Source organism: Oncorhynchus gorbuscha, linkage group LG08, assembly GCF_021184085.1.
Source record: "Oncorhynchus gorbuscha isolate QuinsamMale2020 ecotype Even-year linkage group LG08, OgorEven_v1.0, whole genome shotgun sequence".
NCBI lineage: Eukaryota > Metazoa > Chordata > Actinopteri > Salmoniformes > Salmonidae > Oncorhynchus > Oncorhynchus gorbuscha.
The window spans coordinates 71,960,717-71,971,865 of record NC_060180.1 but is presented as its reverse complement, the minus strand read 5'-3'; positions in this window follow the sequence as shown (position 1 = coordinate 71,971,865).

Sequence of the window (11,149 nt, the reverse complement as noted above, 5' to 3'; positions counted from 1 at the left end):
ATAGACAAAACATACAGTCGATAATACAGTAGAACAAAATAAAACTAAAAGTCTATATACAGTGAGTGAAAATGAGGTAAGTTAAGGCAATAAATAGGCCATTACAATATAGCAATTAAACACTGGAATGGTAGATGTGCAGAAGATGAATGTGCAAGTAGAGATACTGGGGTGCAAAGGAGCAAGATTTTTTTTTTAAAATACAGTATGGTTGATGAGGTAGGTAGATAGATGGGCTGTAACATCAAAGTAATTAGCTAAATTACTTGGTTTTATGTTACTATGAACTGATTTCAGTTGGCTAGACAGATTAGGTTAGGCTAAACAAAACTGTAAAAACAGAATACCAAAATGTCTCCAGGTATATCAAGACTGTAAACTCACCGTCGCAATGAAAAGCTTCCTCCACAAGGTGACACCAGTAACCAGAGAATCCTGGGTAGTGTGCTGACTGTTTTGAGTGCCAAAATAACTGTTTCTTGCATAAAAGGGAATACCTCTTGTATAATAAGCAATACCTTTCTGTGACTTCATCTGGAAAACATTGGAGTAAAATGTTGTGACTATTGACTCCCAAAGAATGCTTGTATTGCCCCAGACACCAATCAGTTTGTTAAGGCTGTGTAAGGGAGGCGAAGTCAGGGAGGCGAAGACAGGTGCAGGAGAGCAGAGTAGAGTAAACAGGCGCACTTTTATTCCGTTTAACAATAGGCACAAAAAATGACATAAGTGCCCAAAAACACAGAACATAAACTATAAAAGTATTGCTTGTTAACATACACCATTAACAATGAACAATTACACACAAAGACATGATGGGGAACAGAGGACTAAATACATGTAGATTGATTGGGCAATGAAAACCAGGTGTGTAATGGAACAAGACAAAACAAATGGACGTATGAGAAACGGAGCGGCGATGGCTAGAAAGCCAGTGACGTCGATTGCTGAATGTCGCCCGAACAAGGAGAGGAGCCATCTTCGGGGGAAGTCGTGACAGTGCCCCCCCTTGAGCGCCGACACTGACCTCGGGGACGACCCGGAGGGCGAGGCGCAGGGCAAACGGTGAAACTCCCCCAGCAGTTCGGGATCCAAAACATCTGCAACCGGAACCCAGCACCTCTCCTCCTGACCGTACCCCTCCCACTCCACGAGATACTGAAGGCCGACCTGCCTGACACCTCAAATCCAGGATGTAACGAACAATGTACACCAGGGCCCCGCTCGACGTCGATCGCCGAATGCCGCCCGAACAAGAAGAGGATCCGACTTCGGAGGAAGTCGTGTCAGTTTGGTCATCTAGCAAATTGAATAGGTCCCTGCATTTCACTGAATCAGCCAAAAAGTTGAATGAACGATATTTTATTTTGAGGAACAGAGATAAAATACTATGAATAGAGCAGAGAATATTTGGAATCAATTTCACGCTTCTGTGAAGGCTAATTGCTCTGAATTATGTTATTACGATATTATTATGATAAGTTTCTAGCAGCAGCTCACAATGAAAAACATTTGTTGTAATTTGTAGTAATTTTTGGCTGGTAATGAATTGTTGTCTTAAAATACAGTATAAAGGGAAATGCTTGAAGCTGGAAATACAGCTATCTGGCAGGGTGTGTGTTGCCACTTAGGAATTCCACTGCCAGAGAAGAAGTAGAACAGTGTGGGAAACTCTAGAGTGCATTCCTTTGTGACATCACACCAGAGACAGAGCAATATAGCTAATGTTGCCTAGATCATTCTGTGTGTTTTTCCTTTTTTGAGATGATTGAAATTGAGTTAAATGGGGCTTAGTCTTAGTTTTGCTAGAGCTGTAACAATAACCAGTGTGTGCGCGTGTGTTTTCGTGCAGGTGTGTGTCCATGTACACCATATAAAGAGATATGACCCCAGTGACACACAGTTGGCAGACAATACTTCTGATTAGCCTTACACCAGCAAAACACAATATGTATTTAACAAAACAATACATCTAGATATCTTGTGGAATACTACATGTTGGATATACATCTATGTAGTGTTGTTATAAAATGGTCCATCCCTACCATGGTGGACCCGAGAACCCACACCACATCGCCACCTACTCCAGGAACACTGTCAAACCATCTGCTATAGATTTTCAATGATACAAGTTGAATGTTATGGATATACATTATACACTGAGAATGATATGGATATAGTAGCCATAGTTACATATGAAAGAGCCAGGGGAGGTTGTTACACACAGGGGCACTGTTAACGAGAATAGGAGAGAGAGGAGAAAGTACAGAAGAAGTCATGTGATTGATGAAGTGTTGTGAGTTAGGCCGTGGGTTGTAGATAAATTGTGGATTAGGCCATGGGTTGTAGAAGGGATGTTCATTAGGCTGTGGGTTGAAGAAGGGTTGTTCATTAGGCTGTGGGTTGTAGAAGGGTTTAGAGTTAGGCCATGGGTTGAAGAAGGGTTGTGAGTTAGGGAGTGGGTTGTAGATAAATTGTGCATTAGGCCATGGGTTGTAGAAGGGTTGTTCATTAGGCTGTGCGTTGAAGAAGGGTTGTGTGTTAGGCCTTGGGTTGAAGACGGGTTGTAGGTTAGGCCGTGGGTTGTAGATAAATTGTGCATTAGGCCATGGGTTGTATAAGGGATGTTCATTAGGCTGTGGGTTGAAGAAGGGTTGTGTGTTAGGCCGTGGGTTGTAGAAGGGTTGTTCATTAGGCTGTGGGTTGTAAAAGGGTTGTGTGTGGTGCCTAACAGCAGGCTAGCAAACACAATTACAGTGCAGGAAGGTCCTGTGGATATTATCCCATATTATTGCTAGTGCTTTTCAAACTCATAAACATTCACTGCAGCAGTGAAGAGGGGGAAAGCAGCCTAATTGGTTTTGCTAGCGTTTTTTCAGTGCACACCAGCTAGATATTCTGTCTCTATTATCCTACGACAGACCAGCTACAACTACTGTCTCATTTATATTATGCCAGACCAGCTACATCTACTGTCTCATTTATGTTATGGGAGACCAGCTATATCTACTGTCTCTATTATATTATGACAGACCAGCTAGATCTACGGTCTCTATTATATTGTGACAGACCAGCTACATCTACTGTCTCTATTATATTATGACAGACCAGCTACATCTACTGTCTCTATTAAAATATCACGGTGGCTAGGAAAAACTGCCTAGAAAGGCCAAAACCTAGGAAGAAACCTAGACAGGAACCAGGCTATGTGGGGTGGCCAGTCCTCTTCTGGCTGTGTCGGGTGGAGATTATAACAGAACATGGCCAAGATGTTCAAATGTTCATAAATGTTTAATCTACTGTCTCTATTATAATATGACAGACCAGCTATATCTACTGTCTCTATTATATTACGACATACATGCTAGATCTACTGTCTCTATTATATTATGAAGGACATGCTATATCTACTGTCTCCATTATATTTTGACAGACCAGGTAGATCTACTGTCTCTATTATATTATGACAGACCAGCTGGATCTACTGTCTCTATTATAATATGACAGACCAGCTAGACCTGTCTCTATTATATTATGACAGACAAGCTAGATCTACTGTCTCTATTATATTATGACAGACCAGCTAGAGCTACTGTCTATATCATATTATGACAGATCAGCTAGATCTACTATAATATGACAGACCAGGTAGATCTTCTGTCTCTATTATATTATGACACACCAGCTAGATCTACTGTCTCAATTATAATTTGACAGACCAGCTAGATCTACTGTCTCTATTATAATATGACAGACCAGCTATATCTACTGTCTCATTTATATTATGACAGACCAGCTACATGTACTGTCTCTATTATATTATGACAGACCAGCTAGATCTACTGTCTCTATTATAATATAACAGCCCAGCTATATCTACTGTCTCTATTATATTATGACAGACATGCTAGATCTACTGTCTCTATTATATTATGAAGGACCTGCTGTATCTACTGTCTCTATTATAATATGACAGACCAGCTATATCTACTCTCTTTATTATATTTTGACAGACCAACTAGATCCACTGTCTCTATTCTAATATGACAGACCAGCTAGATCTATTGTCTCTATTATATTTTGACAGACCAGCTAGATCTACGGTCTATATTATATTATGACAGACCAGCTTGTACTACTGTCTCTATTATAATATGACAGACCAGCTAGATCTACTTTCTCTATTATATTATAACAGACCAGCTTGATCTATTGTCTCCACTATATTATGACAGACCAGCTAGATCTGTCTCTATCATATTTTGACAGACCAGCTACATCTACTTTCTCTATTAAAATATCACAGGCCAGCTACATCTCCTGTCTCTATTATATTTTGACAGACCAGCTAGATCTACGGTTTCTATTATATTATGACAGACCAGCTAGATCTACTTTCTCTATTATATTATAACAGACCAGCTTGATCTATTGTCTCCACTATATTATGACAGACCAGATAGATCTGTCTCTATTATATTATGACAGACAAGCTTGATCTACTGTCTCTATTATAATATGACAGACCAGCAAGATCTACTGTCTCTATTACATTATGACAGACCAGCTACATCTACTGTCTCTATTAAAATATCACGGTGGCTAGGAAAAACTGCCTAGAAAGGCCAAAACCTAGGAAGAAACCTAGAGAGGAACCAGGCTATGTGGGGTGGCCAGTCCTCTTCTGGCTGTGCCGGGTGGAGATTATAACAGAACATGGCCAAGATGTTCAAATGTTCATAAATGTTAATCTACTGTCTCTATTATAATATGACAGAACAGCTATATCTACTGTCTCTATTATATTACGACATACATGCTAGATCTACTGTCTCTATTATATTATGAAGGACATGCTATATCTACTGTCTCTATTATATTATGACAGACCAGCTGGATCTACTGTCTCTATTATAATATGACAGACCAGCTAGACCTGTCTCTATTATATTATGACAGACAAGCTAGATCTACTGTCTCTATTATAATATTACAGACCAGCTAGATCTACTGTCTCTATTATATTTTGACAGACCATCTAGATCTACTGTCCCTATTACATTATGACATTATGACCAGCTAGATCTACTGTCTCTATTATAATATGAGAGACCATCTATATCTACATTCTCTATTATATTATGACAGACCAGCTACATCTACTTTCTCTATTATATTTTGACAGACCATCTACATCTACTGTCTCTATTATAATATGACAGACCAGCTAGATCTACAGTCTCTATTATATTATGAAGGACATGCGATATCTACTGTCTCTATTATATTATGACAGACCAGCTATATCTACTCTCTTTATTATATTATGACAGACATGCTAGATCTACTGTCTCTATTATAATATGACAGACCAGCTGTATCTACTCTCTTTATTATATTATGACAGACATGCTATTTCTACTGTCTCTATTATAATATGACAGACCAGCTGTATCTACTCTCTTTATTATATTTTGACAGACCAGCTAGATCTACTGTCTCTATTATCCTACGACAGACCAGCTACAACTACTGTCTCATTTATATTATGCCAGAACAGCTACATCTACTGTCTCATTTATGTTATGGGAGACCAGCTATATCTACTGTCTCTATTATATTATGACAGACCAGCTAGATCTACGGTCTCTATTATATTGTGACAGACCAGCTACATCTACTGTCTCTATTATATTATGACAGACAAGCTAGATCTACTGTCTCTATTATAATATTACAGACCAGCTAGATCTACTGTCTCTATTATATTTTGACAGACCATCTAGATCTACTGTCCCTATTACATTATGACATTATGACCAGCTAGATCTACTGTCTCTATTATAATATGAGAGACCATCTATATCTACATTCTCTATTATATTATGACAGACCAGCTACATCTACTTTCTCTATTATATTTTGACAGACCATCTACATCTACTGTCTCTATTATAATATGACAGACCAGCTAGATCTACAGTCTCTATTATATTATGAAGGACATGCGATATCTACTGTCTCTATTATATTATGACAGACCAGCTATATCTACTCTCTTTATTATATTATGACAGACATGCTAGATCTACTGTCTCTATTATAATATGACAGACCAGCTGTATCTACTCTCTTTATTATATTATGACAGACATGCTATTTCTACTGTCTCTATTATAATATGACAGACCAGCTGTATCTACTCTCTTTATTATATTTTGACAGACCAGCTAGATCTACTGTGTCTATTATATTATGACAGACCAGCTACATCTACTGTCTCTATTATATTTTGACAGACCAGCTAGATCTACTGTCTCTATTATAATATGACAGGCCAACTAGATCTACTGTCTATTATATTATAACAGACCAGCAAGATCTACTGTCTCTATTATATTATGACAGACCAGATAGATTACATTTACATTACATTTAAGTCATTTAGCAGACGCTCTACTGTCTCTATTATAATATGACAGGCCAACTAGATCTACTGTCTATTATATTATAACAGACCAGCAAGATCTACTGTCTCTATTATATTATGACAGACCAGCTATATCTACTGTCTCTATTATATTATGACAGACCAGCTAAATCTTCTGTCTCTATTATGACACACCAGCTAGATCTACTGTCTCTATTATATTATGACAGATCAGCTCGATCTACTATAATATGACAGACCAGCTAGATCTACTGTCTCTATTATATTATGAAGGACCTGCTATATCGACTGTCTCTATTTTATTATGACAGACAAGCTTGATCTACTGTCTCTATTATATTATGAAGGACCTGCTATATATACTGTCTCTGTTATATTATGACAGACCAGCTAGATCTACTGTCTCTATTATAATTTGACAGACCAGCTAGAGCTACTGTCTCTATTATATTATGACAGATCAGCTAGATCTACTATAATATGACAGACCAGGTAGATCTACTATAATATGACAGACCAGTTATATCTACTGTCGCTATTATATTATGACAGACCAGCTAGATCGACTGTCTCTATTATATTATGACAGACCAGCTAGATCTACTGTCTCTATTATATTATGACAGACCAGCTAGATCTACTGTCTCTATTATATTATGACAGACCAGCTAGATCTACTGTCTCTATTATATTATGAGAGCTCAGCGAGATCTACTATAATATGACAGACCAGGTAGATCTACTATCTCTATTATTTTATGACACACCAGCTAGATCTACTGTCTCTATTATATTATGACAGATCAGCTAGATCTACTGTCTCTATTATATTATGACAGATCAGCTTGATCTACTGTCTCTATTATATTATGACAGACCAGCTAGATCTACTGTCTCTATTATATTATGACAGACCAGCTAGATCTACTATAATATGACAGACCAGTTATATCTACTGTCTCTATTATATTATGACAGACCAGCTAGATCTACTATAATATGACAGACCAGTTATATCTACTGGCTCTATTATATTATGACAGACCAGCGAGATCTACTGTCTCTATTATATTATGACAGATCAGCTAAATCTACCGTCTCTATTATATTATGACAGACCAGCTAGATCTACTGTCTCTATTACATTATGACAGACCAGCTAGATCTACTTTCTCTATTATATTATAACAGACCAGCTTGATCTATTGTCTCCACTATATTATGACAGACCAGCTAGATCTGTCTCTATTATATTATGACAGACAAGCTTGATCTACTGTCTCTATTATAATATGACAGACCAGCAAGATCTACTGTCTCTATTACATTATGACAGACCAGCTACATCTACTGTCTCTATTAAAATATCACGGTGGCTAGGAAAAACTGCCTAGAAAGGCCAAAACCTAGGAAGAAACCTAGACAGGAACCAGGCTATGTGGGGTGGCCAGTCCTCTTCTGGCTGTGCCGGGTGGAGATTATAACAGAACATGGCCAAGATGTTCAAATGTTCATAAATGTTTAATCTACTGTCTCTATTATAATATGACAGACCAGCTATATCTACTGTCTCTATTATATTACGACATACATGCTAGATCTACTGTCTCTATTATATTATGAAGGACATGCTATATCTACTGTCTCCATTATATTTTGACAGACCAGGTAGATCTACTGTCTCTATTATATTATGACAGACCAGCTGGATCTACTGTCTCTATTATAATATGACAGACCAGCTAGACCTGTCTCTATTATATTATGACAGACAAGCTAGATCTACTGTCTCTATTATATTATGACAGACCAGCTAGAGCTACTGTCTATATCATATTATGACAGATCAGCTAGATCTACTATAATATGACAGACCAGGTAGATCTTCTGTCTCTATTATATTATGACACACCAGCTAGATCTACTGTCTCAATTATAATTTGACAGACCAGCTAGATCTACTGTCTCTATTATAATATGACAGACCAGCTATATCTACTGTCTCATTTATATTATGACAGACCAGCTACATGTACTGTCTCTATTATATTATGACAGACCAGCTAGATCTACTGTCTCTATTATAATATAACAGCCCAGCTATATCTACTGTCTCTATTATATTATGACAGACATGCTAGATCTACTGTCTCTATTATATTATGAAGGACCTGCTGTATCTACTGTCTCTATTATAATATGACAGACCAGCTATATCTACTCTCTTTATTATATTTTGACAGACCAACTAGATCCACTGTCTCTATTCTAATATGACAGACCAGCTAGATCTATTGTCTCTATTATATTTTGACAGACCAGCTAGATCTACGGTCTATATTATATTATGACAGACCAGCTTGTACTACTGTCTCTATTATATTATAACAGACCAGCTTGATCTATTGTCTCCACTATATTATGACAGACCAGCTAGATCTGTCTCTATCATATTTTGACAGACCAGCTACATCTACTTTCTCTATTAAAATATCACAGGCCAGCTACATCTCCTGTCTCTATTATATTTTGACAGACCAGCTAGATCTACGGTTTCTATTATATTATGACAGACCAGCTAGATCTACTTTCTCTATTATATTATAACAGACCAGCTTGATCTATTGTCTCCACTATATTATGACAGACCAGATAGATCTGTCTCTATTATATTATGACAGACAAGCTTGATCTACTGTCTCTATTATAATATGACAGACCAGCAAGATCTACTGTCTCTATTACATTATGACAGACCAGCTACATCTACTGTCTCTATTAAAATATCACGGTGGCTAGGAAAAACTGCCTAGAAAGGCCAAAACCTAGGAAGAAACCTAGAGAGGAACCAGGCTATGTGGGGTGGCCAGTCCTCTTCTGGCTGTGCCGGGTGGAGATTATAACAGAACATGGCCAAGATGTTCAAATGTTCATAAATGTTAATCTACTGTCTCTATTATAATATGACAGAACAGCTATATCTACTGTCTCTATTATATTACGACATACATGCTAGATCTACTGTCTCTATTATATTATGAAGGACATGCTATATCTACTGTCTCTATTATATTATGACAGACCAGCTGGATCTACTGTCTCTATTATAATATGACAGACCAGCTAGACCTGTCTCTATTATATTATGACAGACAAGCTAGATCTACTGTCTCTATTATATTATGACAGACCAGCTAGAGCTACTGTCTATATCATATTATGACAGATCAGCTAGATCTACTATAATATGACAGACCAGGTAGATCTTCTGTCTCTATTATATTATGACACACCAGCTAGATCTACTGTCTCAATTATAATTTGACAGACCAGCTACATGTACTGTCTCTATTATATTATGACAGACCAGCGAGATCTACTGTCTCTATTATAATATGACAGACCAGCTAGATCTATTGTCTCTATTATATTGTAACAGATCAGCTATATGTACTGTCTGTATTATATTATGACAGACATGCTAGATCTACTGTCTCTATTATATTATGAAGGACCTGCTGTATCTACTGTCTCTATTATATTATGACAGACCAGCTATATCTACTGTCTCTATTATAATATGACAGACCAGCTATATCTACTCTCTTTATTATATTTTGACAGACCAGCTAGATCTACTGTCTCTATTCTAATATGACAGACCAGCTAGATCTATTGTCTCTATTATATTATGACAGACCAGCTACATCTCCTGTCTCTATTATATTTTGACAGACCAGCTAGATCTACTTACTCTATTATATTATAACAGACCAGCTTGATCTATTGTCTCCACTATATTATGACAGACCAGCTAGATCTGTCTCTATTATATTATGACAGACAAGCTTGATCTACTGTCTCTATTATAATATGACAGACCAGCTACATCTACTGTCTCTATTAAAATATCACAGGCCAGCTAGATCTACTGTCTATTATATTATAACCGACCAGCTAGATCTACTGTCTCTATTATATTGTGACACACCAGCTAGATCTACTGTCTCTATTATAATTTGACAGACCAGCCTGATCTACTGTCTCTATTATATTATGACAGACCAGCTACATATATTGTCTATTTTATATTATGACAGACCAGCTATATCTACTGCAAATTATGGTGGAAATAAGTATTTGGTTAATAACAAAATTTTATCTCAATACTTTGTTATATACCCTTTGTTGGCAATGAACACTCCGGCGCCAACAGAGATGGCCGACTCGCTTCGCGTTCCTAGGAAACGATGCAATTTTTTGTTTTTTTTACGTGTTATTTCTTACATTAGTACCCCAGGTCATCTTAGGTTTCATTACATACAGTCGAGAAGAACTACTGAATATAAGATCAGCGTCAACTCACCATCAGTACGACCAAGAATATGTTTTTCGCGACGCGGATCCTGTGTTCTGCCTTACAAACAGGACAACGGAATGGATCGCATGCAGCGACCCAAAAAAACAACTCCGAAAAAGAGGGAAACGAGGCGGTCTTCTGGTCAGACTCCGGAGACGGGCACACCGTGCACCACTCCCTAGCATTCTTCTTGCCAATGTCCAGTCTCTTGACAACAAGGTTGATGAAATCCGAGCAAGGGTAGCATTCCAGAGGGACATCAGAGACTGTAACGTCCTCTGCTTCACGGAAACATGGCTCACTGGAGAGACGCTATCTGAAGCGGTGCAGCCAACGGG